Genomic DNA, 19,488 nt, shown 5'->3' on the forward strand with positions numbered 1-19,488 from the left:
TTGAGGGGAGGATGGATGGGGCCATGTATCGCGAGATCTTGGCCAACAACCTCCTTCCCTCAGTAAGAGCATTGAAGATGGGTCGTGGCTGGGTCTTCCAGCATGACAACGACCTGAAACACACAGCCAGGGCAACTAAGGAGTGGCGCCGTAAGAAGCATCTCAAGGTCCTGGAGTGGCCTAGCCAGTCTCCAGACCTGAACCCAATAGAAAATCTTTGGAGGGAGCTGAAAATCCGTATTGCCCAGCGACAGCCCCGAAACCTGAAGGATCTGGAGAAGATCTGTATGGAGGAGTGGGCCAAAATCCCTGCTGCAGTGTGTGCAAACCTGGTCAAGAACTACAGGAAACGTATGATCTCTGTAATTGCAAACAAAGGTTTCTGTACCAAATATTAAGATCTGCTTTTCTGATGTATCAAATACTTATGTCATGCAATAAAATGCAAATTAATTACTTAAAAATCATACAATGTGATTTTCTGGATTTTTGTTTTAGATTCCGTCTCTCATAGTTGAAGTGTACCCATGATAGAAATTACAGACCTCTACATGCTTTGTAAGTAGGAAAACCTGCAAAATCGGCAGTGTATCAAATACTTGTTCTCCCCACTGTATGTATATCAGACAAGTCCTAAGGATTCCTTTCCCAGCACTGATAGGTCCATTGTTACGTGGTCTCAAAGGATCAAATCATGTAAGGGATAATTAATGAGGTACTATGCGTTCTATCGATAATCATGAAAGACGTGGCCTCCCGAATGGCACAGTGGTCTAAGGCACTGCAGCGCAGCGCTAGCTGTGCCACTAGAGATTCTGAGATCGAGTCCAGGCTCTATCGTAGCCGAGCGGGAGACCCATGGGGCAGCGCACAATTGGCCCAGTGTCGTCTGGTTTAGGGGAGCGTTTGGCCGGCAGGGATGTCCTTGTCCCATCGCTCACTAGCGACTCCCGTGGCGGGCCGGGTGTTTCCTCCGACACATTGGTGCGGCTGGCTTCCGGAATAAGTGGGCATTGTGTCAAGAAGCAGTGCGGCTTGGTTGGGTCGTGTTTCGGAGGACTCACGGCTCTCGACCTTTGCCTCTCCCGAGTCCGTACGGGAGTTACAGCGATGAGACAAGACTGTAACTACCAATTGGATACCACGAAATAGGGGTAAAAAATGTAAATAAATGAAGACGTGGAAATCGTGTTCCACGACGCGCTGGCAGAGCTGCATTATTTCCCAGAGAATGCATAGAGCCCCTAGTTGATTATCCCTTTAATACCATGGCTATAATTTAACACCATGCAAGAAATGCATTCAACATCCACTGAAGTAGCTAGAAAGTTTACTAGATAGCTACAGTAGATGCCTTGGTAACCAAAACAAACATACTTGCTTGTTTAGCGAACCAAACCATAAGGCTATTATGAAAAATCCAATGGAACAATGCCAATAATGTTTTCAATTTGACCTTTGCTTTCAAAAGCAGCTCAAACATAGAACATGTAAGAATTAACTATATTGAATTCTACCGTGCAAATATACCATGCGTTTTAGAGAAATAATTAACTCTATAATACCCTTCAAGCCAATCAGAAACAAGTATTTAACAATGCCATGGTATAATTAAGCAATAAGGCCCGATGCGGTGTGGTATATGGCCAATATACCACGGCTAAGGGGTGTGATTATTCACGACGCAACGTGGAGTGCCTGGACACTTAGCCGTGGTATATTGGCCATATATCACAAACCCCAGAGGAGCCTTATTGCTATTATAAACTGTTTCCCAACATAATTATAGCAGTAAAACTAAATGTTTTGTCATACCCGTGGTATACGGTCTGACATAACATGGCTTTCAGCCATTCAAACCACCCAGTTCATAAAAACATTTGTTTTTCCTACTCTAATTGTGATGGTAACCAGTTTATAAAAGCAATAAGGCACCTCTGGGTTTTGTGGTATATGGCCAATATACCACGGCTAAGGGCTGTGTCAAGGCACTCCGCTATGCATCGTGGTTAAGCATATTGGTCATATACCACACCCCCTCTGGCCTTAATGCTTAAATAAAGTATACCAATCAATAACAGCTTGGATAAAGTCTATATGAAGCGATTTGAGGTTTCATCCACCATAGATTTTTAGTCTTGCCTGAGTTGTTTCTCTCACATATATCACAATAGTTGTTCTCATTAAAGTGTCTGTAATGCAGTGTCTTTAAAATAATTGTGAGTGGACCGATCCACTGCCAGGCCAGGTCCTCCAGGGCCACCCCTGCCGTGCTGAACGGGAGAGGCAGAGCGTCGGGAGCTCGTTGAGCCTGGCAGCCAGCTGGCAGGCCAGCCAAGGGTGAGTGACAGGTCAGGTGAGCGACGCTGGGCCAGTCAGGCGTGGTGAAACCAGCAAGCAGAGCATAGCAAATTCACTGAATATAAAAAATATAAAAAATTCAAACACACACTCAATGATCTTAAGTGGCGTCAATTACCTGGAGCAGCCGTGAGGGAGACGGGGGATGGAGCCACTGACAGAGGAGCGGATGAGGTGAGGTGGAAGGGGGCTGGGGGATGAGAGAAACCCAGTGACAGGTCCTCTAAAGCCCTGAACTAATTACTCTGTCTCCATAAAGAGACACTGGTCTCTGATCACTGCTAAGGGCTCTCACTGCAGGGTCAGCCCCGCACATCACTCATACACACACCAGCATGTACGAGGGCCTTCACACACAATAAGCACACAGAACTATTTTAACATACATACTTGTAATTTAACTTCTTTGGGACAGGGGGGCAGTATTGAGTAGCTTGGATAAAAAGGTGCCTAGAGTAACCTGCCTGCTACTCAGTCCTAAGAGCTAGAATATGCATATTATTAGTATATTTGGATAGAAAACACTGAAGTTTCTAAAACTGTTTGAATGATGTCTGTGAGTATAACAGAACTCATATGGCAGGCAAAAACCTGAGAAAAAATCCAACCAGGAAGTGGGAAATCTGAGATTTGTAGTTTTTCAACTCTTTGCCTATCCAAGATAGTGTAAATTTGGTCCGATTGCACTTCCTAAGGCTTCCACTAGATGTCAACAGTCTTTAGAACCTTGTTTGATGCTTCTACTGTGAAGGAGGGGGGAATGGGAGGTAATTGAGTCAGGTGTCTGGCATGAGCTGATCACGTGCGCTCACGTGAGAGTTAGCTGCGTTCCATCGCATTTCTACAGACAAAGGAATTCTCCGGTTGAAACATTATTGAACATTTATGTTAAAAACATCCTAAAGATTGATTCTATACTTCGTTTGACATGTTTCTACGAACTGTAATATGGCTTTTCGTCTGAACTTTCGCATGGACTTGCCCGCGCGTCGTGAGTTTGGATTGTGTACTGAACACGCGAACAAAAAGGAGGTATTTGGACATAAATGGACTTTCTTACAAATCAAACATTTATTGTGGAACTGGGATTCCTGAGTGCACTCTGATGAAGATCATCAAAGGTAAGTGATTATTTATAATGCTATTTCTGACATCTGTTGACTCCACAACATGGCGGATATCTGTATGGCTTGTTTTGTTGTCTGAGTGCTGTACTCAGATTATTGCATGGTGTGCTTTTTCGGTAAAGCTTTTTTGAAATCTGACAGCGGTTGCATTCAGGAGAAGTGGATCTAAAATTCCATGCATAACACTGGTATCTTTTAGCAATGTTAATTATGAGTATTTCTGTAAATTGATGTGGCTCTCTGCAAAATCACCGGATGTTTTAGAACGACTGAACGTAACGCGCCAATGTAAACTGAGATTTTTGGATATAAATATGAACTTTATCGAACAAAACATACATGCATTGTGTAACATGAAGTCCTATGAGTGTCATGATGAAGATCAAAGGTTAGTGATTCATTTTCTCTATTTCTGCTTTTTGTGACTCCTCTCTTTGGCTGGAAAAATGGCTGTGTTTTTCTGTGACTAAGTGCTGACCTAACAATCGTTTGGTGTGCTTTTGTCGTAAAGCCTTTTTGAAATCGGACACTGTGGCTGGATTTACAACAAGTGTATCTTTAAAATGGTGTGAAATACATGTATGTTTGAGGAATTTTAACTATGAGATTTCTGTTGTTTTGGATTTGGCACCCTGCAATTTCACTGGCTGTTGTTGAGGTGGGACGCTAGCGTCCCGAATATCCCAGAGAGGTTAATCTGAGAAACACTGTGTGGGCAATGGTCAATTTCTACATAATGGATTCTGTTCACCTTTTGTTCCATCTAGAGGGTTGTTTCAGATCATATTTAAGGATTTGTTAAGTATACTAGAACTACAAACACTTTATTTCTTAAAAATCCTCCATTCTCTCCAGTTTACAGTTCTGTCACCGGTCATTTACAGTTACAATATCCTCCCCTCCCTCATCTCTCACACCAACACTGATAATTATTCCCCTTTTCACAGCTGTAAGTCCTTTATTAGAAATGAAGTGTTACTTTAGCTTTTTGAAGACAGACACATCTGAATCATATATTGAATGATTCAATGCTGCCACCTACATCTAATTCTGCTGTCTTTGCATCCACCCTCTTTCCTCTCCTCGTTTGTCTATCCTTGTCCTCTTTCCTCTCCTTTCATTTTTTTGTTTATTCAAACCCTAAATCTCACACTTTCTCCCATCTAAATGTAACCTTCTACTTCTTCCTCTGTCAACAAAATTCTCCCAATCCTAGTTATTTTTTTCTCTCTCAACATTTTCCTCAGTCTCTTCAAACCAGCCACCAGTCACTGCCCCACCCAAAATCACCCATCTTCTTTGTGTTGGGACACCCCCCCCCCCCCCCTTATCTCCAACCCAGTTGGTACTCACCCAGATCAAAGTCCCTCAAACATCTGTGCTGCTGGCTGATGCCATGGCTGGGCCAGCTGGGCCCCCTGTCTGTCAGTCTGGGAGCAGTCCTCTATCTGTACGTCTGTCTGTCTGCGTCTCTGGCTGTGTCCCTCTGTTTGCCTGGGCCTCCTGTCCGGCTGCAGAGAACGAGAGAAGGAGAACACAAACAAGAGATTGAGACGAGAGGAGTGAGTTCATTGTGAAAAACAACCATTACAAAAAACCTTGAGGCAAGACATACAAACAAACCGCTGACTAAGTGTATCTGAACTGACTCAGGTACCTCTACTTAACGTGTACGCACACAATAACACTTTTGTGAATGTGTAGTGTAAGTTCAGCAAGGAAAGTCCAGCCAGACAGTAGTTCAATCATTAGACGATCTCAGTGAGACTCCAATAACAGTGCTGTCTGTCTGGCCTCTCTCTCCGTGGCTGAACAATTCCAGTCTCTGCTGGTGGAGAAGTCTGTCTGTCTGTCTGTCTGTCTCCTTCCCTCTCCTGACAAGGCTGAGGTGGCCCTGTCTCCCCCATGGAGGAGCGGGGTTCATTTAGTGAGGTGTCTGATTTGAGGTGAAACCAGACCGATGCCACACAGCAGAATTATTAAAACACTTCATTATGTCTAGTAGGGATGCACAATAAATCGGTGAGCATATCGTAAAAGGCCTATATTAGTAAAAAATGCCAACATCTGCCCGCTGTCTTACGCCAATATGCAAAACCGATGTTAACGCTGACGTGCAAACCTATATAACATAGGTAGATGACGTAATGACGCCACGAAAAATACAGCGCTACACAGAAAAGCAGAAAAATATTAAGCAAACTCTTCCAACAACTAAACAAGTTCAAGTCCAGCAGTCATTTGAAAGAGTATGAACATTTCAGCGAGATAACTCGAAGGCAAAATCCATTAACGCCAAGATAAAGGAATTCAATGCCCTTGACAATCAACCCTTCTCTGTTGTGGATGTTGGCTTTCGCCGACTGGTCGAGCCCCGGTACACACTATTTTTCAGATGCTGCCCTACCGGAGTTACACAGTATTGTTGAAATGTACATCTATGAGCTCACTGCTATTAGCTTCCCGACTGACATTTGGACCAGCGATGTCTGCCCCATGAGCATGCTGAGTCTGACAGCACAACGGGTCGACGAGGATTTCGTACTGAGGAAAGCAGTATTGCATGCTCAGGAATGTGCTGGTTCTCATACTGGTTCTCATACCGCTGCTCCCATTTCAATGGCTTTGAGAACATGAACACCCTTCCTAGCGCCATTTAAACTTTACTGGAGAAAAAAGCTAATCAACTGTCTGCAGCAGACGTGATACCCTCTGTCATGGCATTGAAACGCCTGCTCAACAAAACTGCCGACAGACCGGGGGGTTAAAACTTACAAAACTACTCGAGGCTGTGAACAAGCAATTCAGTGGCATTGTCTCTGAGCCTCTTTACAGTGTTGCCATCAATCTCGATGCTAGGTACAAGGACCGCTACTTCGATGCAGACAAGAAACAGGGTTTATGTGAAATGTTACATACACAGCTGGACAAGATGGAAACAGACACAGTGACAGTGCGCACCGAGGAAGCGAGGCATTGGACAGAGATCAGAAACTTAACTGCTTGACATGTATGATGAAATCCTGGTTGATCCCCAACGAGCTATCACATCTCCCAAAAACATTTTCAACATACATCTGTAAAATTATAGTCTAGAAACTTAAGCTTTGGTTGTCTTCCTCTCAGGCTTCCATGTCTTCTCCCTGGACCTCCTCAATATCCACCTCTTGAACATCAGACTCAGGCCTCATCTTCACTGTCACTTTCCAACCTTGAGGATGGCTCGTTGTCAGGTTCAAAAAGCCTCAAATTGGCCCAGATGGCCACCAATTTTTCAATCCTTGTATTGGTCAGCCTGTTGCGTGCTTTGGTGTGTGTTCCCAAACAAGGACCAGTTGCGCTCTGAGGCGGCTGATGTTGGGATTTGGAGGATGATGGAGGCAACGGGTAAGAGCCTCAGATCCACAAAGTCCCTTCCACCAGGTGGCTGATGAGATATGTTGGCACGTCATATTGCGTCTCTATCTCAAAGCCCTTGCTTGGAAGTGTACTTCGCCAGACTGTCTAGAACCTTGCCCTCATCCAGGCCATGGTGGCGAGACACAATAGTGATGACACCATAGGCCTTGTTGATCTCTGCACCAGACAGGACGCTCTTGCCAGCATACTTGGGGTCCAACATGTACGCTGCGGCGTGTATGGGCTTCAGGCAGAAGTCTTCACGCTTTTTGATGTATTTCAGAACTGCAGTTTCCTCTGCTTGGAGCAACAGTGAAGTGGGAAGGGCAGTACGGATTTCTTCTCTTACGTCTGCAAGCAGAGTCTGAACATCAGACAGGATGGCATTGTCTCCCTCAATCCGCACAATGGCTACTGCTATAGGTTTCAGGAGTTTCAGGCTGCTTACCACTCTCTCCCAAAATACATCATCCAGGAGGATCCTCTTGATGGGGCTGTCCATATCGGCAGACTGTGATATGGACATTTCTTGGAGAGACTCCTTTCCCTCCAGGAGACTGTCAAACATGATGACAACACCACCCCAATGGGTGTTGCTGGGCAGCTTCAATGTGGTGCTCTTATTCTTCTCTTATTCTAACCATTTCCTTGGCTCTCTTGTAGGCTGTATCCATTGTTTTCAGTGCCATGATGTCCTCGAGGAGCAGATTCAATGCATGAGCAGCACAGCCAATGGGTGTGATGTGATGGTAGGACACCTCCACTTTAGACCAAGCTGCCTTCATGTTTGCAGCATTATCTGTCACCAGCGCAAATACCTGCTGTGGTCCAAGGTCATTGATGACTACCTTCAGCTCATCTGGAATGTAGACACCGGTGTGTCTGTTGTCTCTTGTCTGTGCTCTTGTAGAATACTGGTTGAGGGGTGGAGATTATGTAGTTAATTATTCCTTTCCCACGAACATTCAGCCACCCATCAGAGATGATTGCAATACAGTCTGCTTTCTCTATGATTTGCTTGACCTTCACTTGAACTCTGTTGAACTCTGCATCCAGAGTAGATAAAGCATGTCTGGTTGGAGGGGTGTATGCTGGGCAAAGAACATTCAGAAATCTCTTCCAATTCACATTGCCTGTGAGCATCAGTGGTGAACCAGTTGCATACACCGCTCGCGCAAGACATTCATCGACATTTCTCTGACTACGTTCCTCCATTGAGTCAAAAAAACTTCTGATTCCAGGAGGACCATGAGCTGTTGCTATCAATAAGGTGTCTGATTCATCATTTTCACCTTGAATAAAAGTAGAGAAACGTTTGTCAGAGGTTGCTTGTTGTAAGCGCTGAGGGAACTTTATGCACTTGGCCAGATGATTCTGCGTCTTTGTTGCATTCTTCACACATGATTTGGCATAGTATTTTGCAAATGTACAAATCAAATGTATTTATATAGCCCTTTACATCAGCTGATATATCAAAGTGCTGTACAGAAACCCAGCCTAAAACCCCAAACAGCAAGCAATGCAGGTGTAGAAGCACGGTGGCTAGGAAAAACTCCCTAGAAAGGCCAAAAACACAGATTTTCCTTCTACATTAGCTGCAGTGAAATGTCTCCACACATCAGATTGTGCCCATGGCATTTTCCTGTAAAGATTAGGAAACAAAAAAAATAAAAAATACAATTCCAAGTACAGATAAATAGTTAATCAGTTAGATTAAACATAGATACTATCAGAAAGGTCCTAGAGGATGGAAACAGGTGAACACTCCTCAGTTAGCAGGCTCCAGCAAGCAAAAACCCACATGGTAGCAAATACTAACTAGCAGAAATTGTTAACAAGTTAGAAATTATTTAAACACACTTTGCTGTAGGCTACTATTTACTAGTTTACAAAAAATCATGTATGTCATATAAAATATATTCACCCCACCCAGTATTATAATCAAAACTTACCAGAAAGAATGTAGTCCTTGGCTCAGACAGTGTGGGCTCAATAGCATCTCATTAGTGTGCAAGATCTTGAGAATCAGCTGTACATGTGATGGAAGAGTGCACTGTGCATGCAGAGGGTTGCAATTCCATTGAATTGGGGATAGTTTAACTTTTTATGGCTGCAGGGGCAGTATTGAGTAGCTTGGATGAAAGGTGCACAGAGGTGCCCAGAGTAAACGGCCTGCTCCTCAGTCATAGTTGCTAATATATGCATATTATTATTAGTATTGGATAGAAAACACTCTGAAGTTTCTAAAACTGTTTGAATTATGTCTGTGAGTATAACAGAACTCATATGGCAGGCAAAAACCTGAGAAGTTCCACTTCCTGTTTGGAATTTTTCTGAGGCTGGTAGTTTTTCAACCAAGCTCTCATTGAAATTTCAGCGAGATATGGATGAGTTTTCACTTCCTACGGCTTCCACTAGATGTCAACAGTCAATAGAACTCTGTCTGACTCTGCTGTGAAGGGGGGCCGAAGGAGACAGGAATGAGTAATCACTGCCATGAGGTGACCACGCATTGAACACGCCCGTTCATGTGAGAGGCAGCTCCGTTCCATCACTCAACTGAAGTCCATGTAATTCTCCGGTTGGAACGTTATTCAAGATGTATGTTAACAACATTCTTAAGATTGATTCAATACATCGTTTGACATGTTTCTACTGACTGTTACGGAACTTTTGGACATTTCGTCACGTTATAGTGGACGCGCTTTGTGACTTTGGAATTGTCTACCAAACGCGCTAACCAAAGTAGCTAATTGGACATAAATAACGGACATTATCGAACAAATAAAGCATTTATTGTGGACCTGGGATTCCTAGGATTGCATTCTGATGAAGTTCAAAGGTAATGAAACATTTATCATGTATTTTCTGGTTTCTGTTGACTCCAACATGACGGCTAATTTGGCTATTGTTCTGAGCGCCGTCTCAAATTATTGCATGGTTAGCTTTTTCCGTAAAGTTTTTTTTAAATCTGACACAGCGGTTGCATTAAGGAGAGGTATATCTATAATTCCATGTGTATAACTTGTATTATCATCTACATTTATGATGAGTATTTCTGTTGAAACGATGTGGCTAAGCAAAATCACTTGATGTTTTTGGAACAAGTGAATGTAACGCGCCAATGTAAACTCAGATTTTTTTATATAAATATGAACTTTATCAAACAAAACATGCATGTATTGTGTAACATGAAGTCCTATGAGTGTCATCTGATGAAGATCATCAAAGGTTAGTGATTAATTCTCTCTCTATTTCTGCTTTTTGTGACTGCTATCCTTCGCTGGAAAAATGGCTGTGCTTATTGTGGTTTGGTGGTGACCTAACAATCGTTTGTAGTGCTTTCACTAAAAAGCATATTTGAAATCGGACACTTGTGGGATTAACAAAAGATTACCTTTAAAATGATATAAAATACATGTATGTTTGAGGAATTTTAATTATGAGATTTCTGTTTTAATTTGGCGACCTGCACTTTCACTGGCTGTTGTCATATCGATCCCGTTACCGGGATTGCAGCCATAAGATATGCCACGAGACCTAGAATTGCCTTGTTTTTCCCACAAAAAAGGTTCACTGTTATAAGCTAACTTTTTTGATGAATTTAAGCAAAATCACCAAAATTCCAAAGCTTAACTTCCCATGGAAAATTTCTGGGGAAAATTCCGAAAATTTACCGGAAAGTTCCCGACCCTTTGCAACCCTAATCAGACACCATATTGATAGCAACAGCTCATGGTCCTCCTGGAATCTGATGTTTTTTTGACTCAATGGAGGAACGTAGTCAGAAATGCTGATGAATGTCTTGCTCGAACTGTGTATGCATCTGGTTCTCCTCTGATGCTCACAGGCAATGTGAATTGGAAGAGATTTCTGAATGTTCTTCGCCCAGCATACACCCCAACCAGACATGCTTTATCTACTCTGGATGCAGAGTTCAACAGAGTTCAAGTGAAGGTCAAGCAAATCATAGAGAAAGCAGACTATTGCTTGGGTGGTCAAATGTTCGTGGGCAAGGAATAATTAACTACATCTCCACCCCTCAACCAGTATTCTACAAGAGCACAGACACAAGGGACAACAGACACACCGGTCTCTACATGACCTTGGACTCATGCTATATGACTCATTATATGTACTCATATCTTAAATTATATAATTATTATATAATTTACAGACATGTACAAAGACAATAGCTGAGAGATATGAGACACTTCTTCTGGTTTGTAAGACAAAGTACTGATTCAGAGCATTAATCTAAAACAAATAGGCCCAACTTGAGCCCATGAAGAAAGCCAATCCAATCTGAATCACAACGCGAAGCCAAGTGCAAAACCATTCTGACTAACAATGTCTCTCTGTGACATGTTCTGAATAAAGAACACTCTTTCCCCTGTCTTTAATCCAGACCCTGCCATAGCCCCTGGGTCAGAAACTCAGAGAGAAGAGAGGTGGACTGAAGGAATCATCTTAACACCCTCAGGTTTACACAAGCCAGTCACAAATGTCAATCAGATGCAAAATATAGAGGCAAAATGCAAGCACGGAATGTGAGAGGCAGTGCTATTCTCAGAGGTGTGTGTCTCAGGGGGACAGAGGCTTGATCAATAGCTCACCTGCAATGAATATGTGAGTGTTCTTATTGACTGGACAAGCAGATGTGTATTCAAAACCTGACAACAGAAGCATGAGTCCGGTCGATATTTTTTGGGTCCAAAATCACTAATGCCTCCTGGTTCAACCACCATTTTAACAGGCAAAATGGGGAATAAGAGAATCTTAGGTCTGACAATATGCTGTGATTGTGTCAGACTGTGTACAAAATAATGAGTCAACTGTGTGAGGTGAAGAGGGTGCGTCTCCGTGGTCCTGTGGTGGGCAGAGCCTTCCTGGTTGGTCTGTACAGTGAAAGTCATCTGGCTAAACCAGCCTTCAGACCTACATAACAGCGGAACAGCTACTTAGATCTACTACCTCTGTCTGAATCGGAGACTAAAATCCCCTTGGCTCACTGCAAAAGCTATCCTCCTTGCCCTGTCTATGACCTATGATCATTTACTCTGTGCTTTCTCTCATCTCGATCTCTTCTGGCCATCCCTCCTTCACCCCCTCTTCTCCTTTCTCTGACCTGTACTCATTCTCTATGCATCCGTCTCCCGCCTTGCTCCTTCTCTTCCCCTCCCTTCCTGACTGAAAGGCATTGGTCAGCGGTGTGGTAATGAGTTGGGACTCCAGGAAATGAGGGTTGACCTGCAGTGTGTGATCCTGTAATCAGGTTGGGTAAACGCTGGGGCCTCGCCCTGCCACCCTCCTTGCCTCTGCACTCCCTGCCCCGGCCTGTCTGTCTGTCCACCAGTGAGCCTGATCGTTTAGTCAGGTTGGAGAGGGGAGGGGAGATGAGATGACAACACAGACACCCGCTGCCATCCATCCTGTCAAGACTCCATGGCAGAGCAAACCTACATCTCCTCAGCTTGAGAGCAGGGATTGGATGGTGAGGAGGGGGAATGAGGGAGGGGAGGAGAGGAGGATGGAGCTGAGAGAGACAGGAGAGTAGCGGGGGGAAACAAAAGTGTAAGAAGAAAACAAATGGAAAGCAGAAAAAGCTAAGTGAGAGGAAGAATGGGAGATGAGAGGCAGGATGAAAGATGGGTCGATGTACTACAGGCTGATGAAAAAGTGAGAAGGGGAGCAGCAGACAAGGAGAGGATAGAAACAAAACGAGAAAGGATTGAAGACAAATTAAGCAGAGGGCGGAAAGGGACGGGAGAGATGGGAATAGACATTAAAAGACGTCAGCCATGATACGGGGGGAAAAGAAAGAGAAAAAAAGGACTGTTCCTCACAGGTTCACCGCTGCTGAAACCCCCTAAGACTTGAAAAAGAGGAATATTTAGAGAGCGGCAGCTGGCCAGGGGGTCACATCAAGCGCTTGACCATGTTTAAAAAGAGCCACTAAGAGTGAATAACTGTCATAATTATGAGCACAACTGGGCCAGTCTGCTGCTGCACACACAGTGGAGGATCTGGGTTATTCACACACACACAGGGCCATAAAGGAGTAATATGCCTAGGGTAACTCAAAGGTCGCCTACGATACTCGCATCTGTCCAGGGGGTTTACACCATCAGCCAATCCGGTGGCTACTTAATACTAGGGCTGGGAATTGCCAGGAATCTCACGATACGATATTAATCACGATACTTAGGTGCCAATACAATACGTGTTACGATTCTCATGATTCTGTATATATTGCAACGCGATGTTCCAAGCATATTGCTCACCATTTGATCTGCTGCAGAGGCACAACAGAGAGCCATGAGAAAATGCATTTTAATCAATCTATTTAAAAAGAAGTTGGAGAACAATAATATGAAGGAAAAATACTGTAGTTTTGGTGTAGTAATTGGTACAGCCAATTAGCGCAAAAATAACATTGCGATATTGTCAAAACAATACGATATGGCCTCCCGAGTGACGCAGTGGTCTAAGGCGCCACTACAGCCTCCAGTTCGATACCAGGTTGTGTCACAGCTGGCCGTGACCGGGAGCCCCATGGGGTGGCGCATAATTGGCCCAGCGTCGTCCGGGTTAGGGGAGGGTTTGGCCGGGGGATTTCCTTGGTTCATCATGCTCAGCGACTCCTTGTGGCCGACCGGGCGCCTGCAAGCTGATCTCAGTTGTCAGTTGGAAGGTCTTTCCTCCAACACATTGGCGCAGCTAGCTTCCGGGTTAAGTGAGCAGTGTGTTAAGAAGCAGTGAAGCAGAGCAGCGCGGCAGGTCATGTTTCGGGGGCCATAACTCCCACAGAACTACTTGACCTCTTACTCCCCTCTCTCTCTAGATGAAATTCTGCGACTAATGAAGGCTGGCTACCCAACAACCTGTCTACTTGACCCCATCACCTCCTCCAGACCATCTCTACAGACCTTCTCCCATTCCTCACTTGCCTCAACTCAACCCTGACCACTGGCTGCGTCCCCTCTGACTTCAAGTTTGCCTCTCCTTAAGAAACCAACACTTCATCCCTCTGACGTCAACAACTACAGACCGGTATCCCTTCTTTTCTTCTTTCCAAAACACTTGAGCGTGCTGTAACTCTTGTTATCACTCTCAGAACAATCTTGTTGATCCTAACCAGTTACGCTTCAAGTCGTGTCACTCATCCGAGACTGCTCTCCACTCTGCCAAAGCTGACTCGGTGTCTGCACCACGTACTTTCACTACTGGTGTCCCCCAGGGCTCAGTTGTAGGCCCGCTCCTCTATACACTAAGTCATTCTGCTCTGTCATATCCTTTCATGGTCTTCCTATCATTGCTATGCAGATGACACTACTTTTTCACCTTCCCCCCCTTCTGACAGCCAGGTGGAGACACGCATCTCTGAGTGCCTGGCATATTTCAGCTTGGATGTCGGCCCACCACGTCAAGCTCAACAAAACACAGCTGCTCTTCCTCCCAGGGAAGGCCTGCCCGCTCCAAGACTTCTCCATCACAGTTGACAACTCCAAGGTGCCCCCCCTCCCAGAGTGCAAAGAACCTTGACGTGACCCTGGACAACACTGTCATTCTCTGCAAACATCAAAGCAGTTCACTCTCTTCAGAGTACAACCTTTCCGCACACAGGAAGCGGCGCAGGTCCTAATCCAGGCACGTCTAGACTACTGCAACTCTTTTGGCTGGGCTACCAGCTTCTGCCATCAAACTCCTGCAACTTGGTGGAACAAATGTCCCCCTAAAGTCAGGGCAGTGGAGTCCCTGCCCATCTTTCAAAAACATCTGGAAGAAATGTGTTGAGGGAAATGTACTTGATACAATTGTGATGTATTGTCTCACCTAACTATCTTAAGATGAATGTACTAATTGTAAGTCGCTCTGGATAAGAGCTTCTGCTAAATGACTAGAATGGAAAACGTAGAATGAACAGTATGTGCTCACAGACCTAGACACACATTATGGTTACATATGGTTCTTATGCACAGCTCATTTGTGTATGCAAATAAGCATCTTGACAGGAACTGTAGTACAAATCTGTTTATTCGTGAAAACTTGAACTAAGAGAGTAAATCAATTGGAATCTCTTTTTGACAGCACCCCTTTTGATTTGAAGAAAACTTTACATACATATTTGCCTATTGTAGAAGTGCTCAGAAAGTTACTTTTTGGACCCGAATGCCAAAAGATTCAAGAGATAAAAAGGTACCAGACATCCATGTCTTCATCACCGCAAAAGATAAACGGTTGAGATTGATATCACTTACAAACAGGGTTATCAAACTACTCAATTTGTTGTAATTTTTATTTTATTTTTTACCTTAAACTTTAATTATCTAAAAATGCGTAAACTACCGTTTTTTTTAGATTCACATATGTTGTAGCTTAGAGCCTTGTGTTGTGCTCACCATCGGTTGAGACAACATGTTCTTGAATACAGGGTGGGTGTCATGTTTTGGTAACTAAATGTACTGAAATGGGAATAAAATTGACATTTCCACTTTCAAATGGTACCACAAAGATGGTGTGAGGGAGAACGTTGCCTTGAATGGGAATATCTGTTTGTTTTAATTATACTGTTTATACTCCATAGGAAACCTATTGAAATCATAGAAATATAGACAATAGTATAGACATGACCATTTAAGTTGACATCTGATGGTGGGTGGACCAGCGGCCATCTCTGTGGTAGTAATTAGAAGTTACAATTTTAATTAAATTTCAATTTCAATGGTATACCAGCTAAATTACAGTGGTCTGAAGGGATAGGTCCATTCTATGAATAATTGTTCTATGCTTGAAATGACACCCACCATTCAAGATCATGTTGTGTCAACAGATAGCGGGCACAACACAAAACCCGCAGAAGATGTGAAGTTGGGTCGAAGCTACAATATACGCCCATATCAACAACAAAAAAGTTTAGTTTAGTTTACGCATTTATGCTAATTGGTCAAAACATTTAATTAGAACACATTTTTAGGGAAGAAATTATCAAATAGTTTGACAACCCTGCTTGTGAGCTTTTGATGTCATTTAAACTCAACAGTTTATATTTTCCCAGTGATGAAGACATGGATGTCTCATGGTATGGTATGCAAAGTGGATGAACTTTGAGCACCTTTATCTCCTGAATGTTTTGGCAATCAAGACCAAAAAGTCCCTTTCTGGCCCCTTCTTCCATGGGCAAACATCAATGGAAAGTTTTGCTTAAATCAAAAGGGATGCTGTCAAAAATGTATTGAATTCAAATGGATTAAACCAACATACAATTGTGTGTGCATGAGTACTGCGTGTGTGGGAGTCAGATAATGGGTGAGGACTGATGAGTCCAAGCCTAATCTCTGGCCATGTTTACACAAACACACATTCAGATAAACACAGTCCCCCTGACCTCTTCACCTAACTTCATCAACTCATCCCCCATTCATCTCCTAACCTCTCAAGCACCGTCTCTTTTTATCTACTTTTCCCACTATCACACTACCTCCCTCTATCCCTCTCCTTCAAATTTCCCATTCTAAATCCATTTCCTCCCTCCCTTCTTTTTCTCTGCCCATCCACAATAGCAGCCTTTCCAGGAGGGCCATCAATCTTCTTCAAGGAGAGCAGAGCCAGAGAGCGCTAAGGCTACGGCAGATTACCATCTCTCCTTACTGATCACTGCTGCTGCTCACTGGACAGCACAGGGAGGGAGGCACAGGGAGGGAGGCACAGGGAGGGAGATCGTGGTTGTAGCCCCAAACCAAGAGAGAGCTACACCCACCAAATCTGCAAAAGGTATTTGCATCCTAATTCAGAGGTGTATACATTTAAATCGAAACTGAGAACTCCCTACCTGTCCAACCCACACCTGTCTGCCTGTCCCCTGAGAGGACTCAGAGCCTAAGGAGAGAGCATTTAGCTAGGTTTTCTATAGAGAGATAAGACCCACTTCTAGTCTTTAGTCTATATGTAATGACAGGGTAGAGGTAATAGCCCAGTGATTGTGGGGATCCATAACCAGCCTACAAGGGTTGGCTTCCACTTACAGCCTGTGAGATACAGTAGTTAGAGGGAGAGTAGAGGACAAGTGAGGGGCAGATAAGATAGAGGTGGAAGAGAGGGGAGCATTATGTATTAGGTAGAGGCTGGGAGGCAGGGGGCAATGAAGCAGCTGATGTTTATTCACTTGTCAAAACGCTACAGGCAAAGACATGCGAGGTGTGCCTTACGGAGACTTCAGGGCAGAACAGAGAGGGTTAGGGGTGTGTGTGTAGCTAAGGGGAGGTATTATGGTGTTAGTGTGGGGGGTGTTAGATATTTATTTACAGGCCAGGATTAGGGGGATGAGGCAGAGAAGAGACGTGACCTTGCAGCCAAGAGTTTTTTGTTTTTTACGAGACGCCTCACAATAATCCACACACACGCCTGTGCCACCACCAAGGCCAGTCCTCTACTCTAGAGAGGCTGGTGGAGAGGGGGGAGAGAAGGGGGTGAGGACTGAGCGACAAGGGCTCAGATCTTATATATCTCCATGCTGTCTTCGGTAACTCCCTGCAAATTCAAAATCTAACTGGAATAATAGGAATCACTCATATCATTCTGCAGTGTAAGGTCCTTGTTTCTCCTTCTGAAAGCAGGGTCATCTCAGCTTGGATAAGAACCTAAGCACCAGGATAGCTTTACACAGTTATCCTATAAGTTAGTGAGGAGGAAGAGACATTGCATTGAGGTTAAGGCTTTACACAGTTATCCTATAACTTAATGCAATGCCTCTTCCTCCTCACTGAGGTTAAGGCTTTACACAGTTATCCTATAACTTAATGCAATGCCTCTTCCTCCTCACTGAGGTTAAGGCTTTACACAGTTATCCTATAACTTAATGCAATGCCTCTTCCTCCTCACTGAGGTTAAGGCTTTACACAGTTATCCTATAACTTAATGCAATGCCTCTTCCTCCTCACTGAGGTTAAGGCTTTACACAGTTATCCTATAACTTAATGCAATGCCTCTTCCTCCTCACTGAGGTTAAGGCTTTACACAGTTATCCTATAACTTAATGCAATGCCTCTTCCTCCTCACTGAGGTTAAGGCTTTACACAGTTATCCTATAACTTAATGCAATGCCTCTTCCTCCTCACAGAGGTTAAGGCTTTACACAGTTATCCTATAACTTAATGCAATGCCTCTTCCTCCTCACTTTACACAGTTATCCTATAACTTAATGCAATGCCTCTTCCTCCTCGCTGAGGTTAAGGCTTTGGGGGTGTTGCCAACTTTCAGTACGCTGTCACCTTGTTGTCTGGGGATCAGAGTTGAGGACAGGGGTTATACTTAGAGCTGTCTACATACTGTACGTCCCACCACAGCGCTGACTTGGGATCAGTAGCTCTGTTCGGGGCCTCTGTGCCACACGGCGGGGAGGAGAGGTATGGCTCAGCGCTAAAGACTGACACTAACTTAATCACTGATAATTGAGTCGGCTGCTGGGGAGGATGCAACATTAAAAAGGGGCAATCTGCAATTGAGGGATGGGGCTGGAGAAATGTAACCACTATGAAATTCATAGGCAGAGCTATGAATGCAAGGACTGACAAAATGTGTTTTGAGGCTATATAGTTTACAAACAGTGGAGTAAAACAAGCTTATATTTTGGGTTCTGATGGGGTACGACAGTGGATCTAAGCTCATGAGGCATTTCTAAATTATATTCTTCAAGAATGAAATGGGTACTTATCATTCATACGTTTAAAAAAGAAAATGGATGCCGCAACTGCAGATTGCCCCTTTAAAGGATAAAAACGGTAGACAGGGCTGGCTCAGCCTGTCATTGGGTGTCTAATCACTGAGAAGACACACACATGCGCACACACACATCAGATCACTATCGGATATTAGCCCAGAACCACTCAGGACCCTCAAAGGGGCTTTGATCAGTCGAGGGGCGAGGAGAGCAAACAGACAGGGGGGGGGGGGGCGTGGACACAGCCCACACACACCGTCAGAGGAGCGAGGGACAGAGAGACAGACGAGTGTCCTTCACTGTCATCAGGACCCGGAGGTGTCCAAGGAAATGACAGAGGGGCATATTCAAACGGCTGTCTGCCTCCATAGCTGCCCCCAAGAAGCTTGGATCAATTACACTGTAATTACACTGTAACTGCTTAAGTTAGGCTGCTACCCCCAAAGTCAGGGTGCTACCCCCAAAGTTAGGGGGGAATGTAACCCCATTCCATGGCCTTCAATATCATCAACTTGAGCAACAACATGCTCTTGCTAGTGATCCCAGCAGCAGTTTTAGTGAGACAGGTGAAGTGACAGTGGGTTGTATAAAGCCTATAGCAGTGGGTTGTGTATAGCCTATAGATAGCTGGTGAGTGGATTTATGAAGATGGAGGGGTCCTGTAATAGAGTGTTGATGAATTGACCAGCCTCCACCCTTCCCTGACCATAGGGAGCATGTCTGGGAGAATGAGACTGGATATCTGTCAAACTGTCTGAAGCTGACATGGTTAAAAATCAACTGATAAAACTACTGCTCTATCTAACGACAGAGAAGAAAGGAAAGGACAGAATAGGAAAAAGCCCAGCAGGAACAAGCAGAGAGGAGACAAGCTCTTCCCTC

General features: G+C 44.1%; 1 protein-coding gene across 1 annotated transcript in view; it reads right to left on the reverse strand.

Annotated features, from left to right (window-relative positions):
- The window catches only part of LOC139574656 (speckle-type POZ protein), a 150,711-nt gene that overhangs the window by 119,833 nt on the left and 11,390 nt on the right, over window positions 1-19,488 (reverse strand). Inside the window, exon 2 of the mRNA XM_071399423.1 lies at window positions 4,842-4,999. The gene's annotated coding sequence lies outside the window, so the exon portion shown is untranslated. The remainder of the gene's footprint in view (window positions 1-4,841; window positions 5,000-19,488) is intronic.

The sequence above is a fragment of the Salvelinus alpinus genome, chromosome 1 (genome assembly GCF_045679555.1).
Source record: "Salvelinus alpinus chromosome 1, SLU_Salpinus.1, whole genome shotgun sequence".
Lineage (NCBI taxonomy): Eukaryota > Metazoa > Chordata > Actinopteri > Salmoniformes > Salmonidae > Salvelinus > Salvelinus alpinus.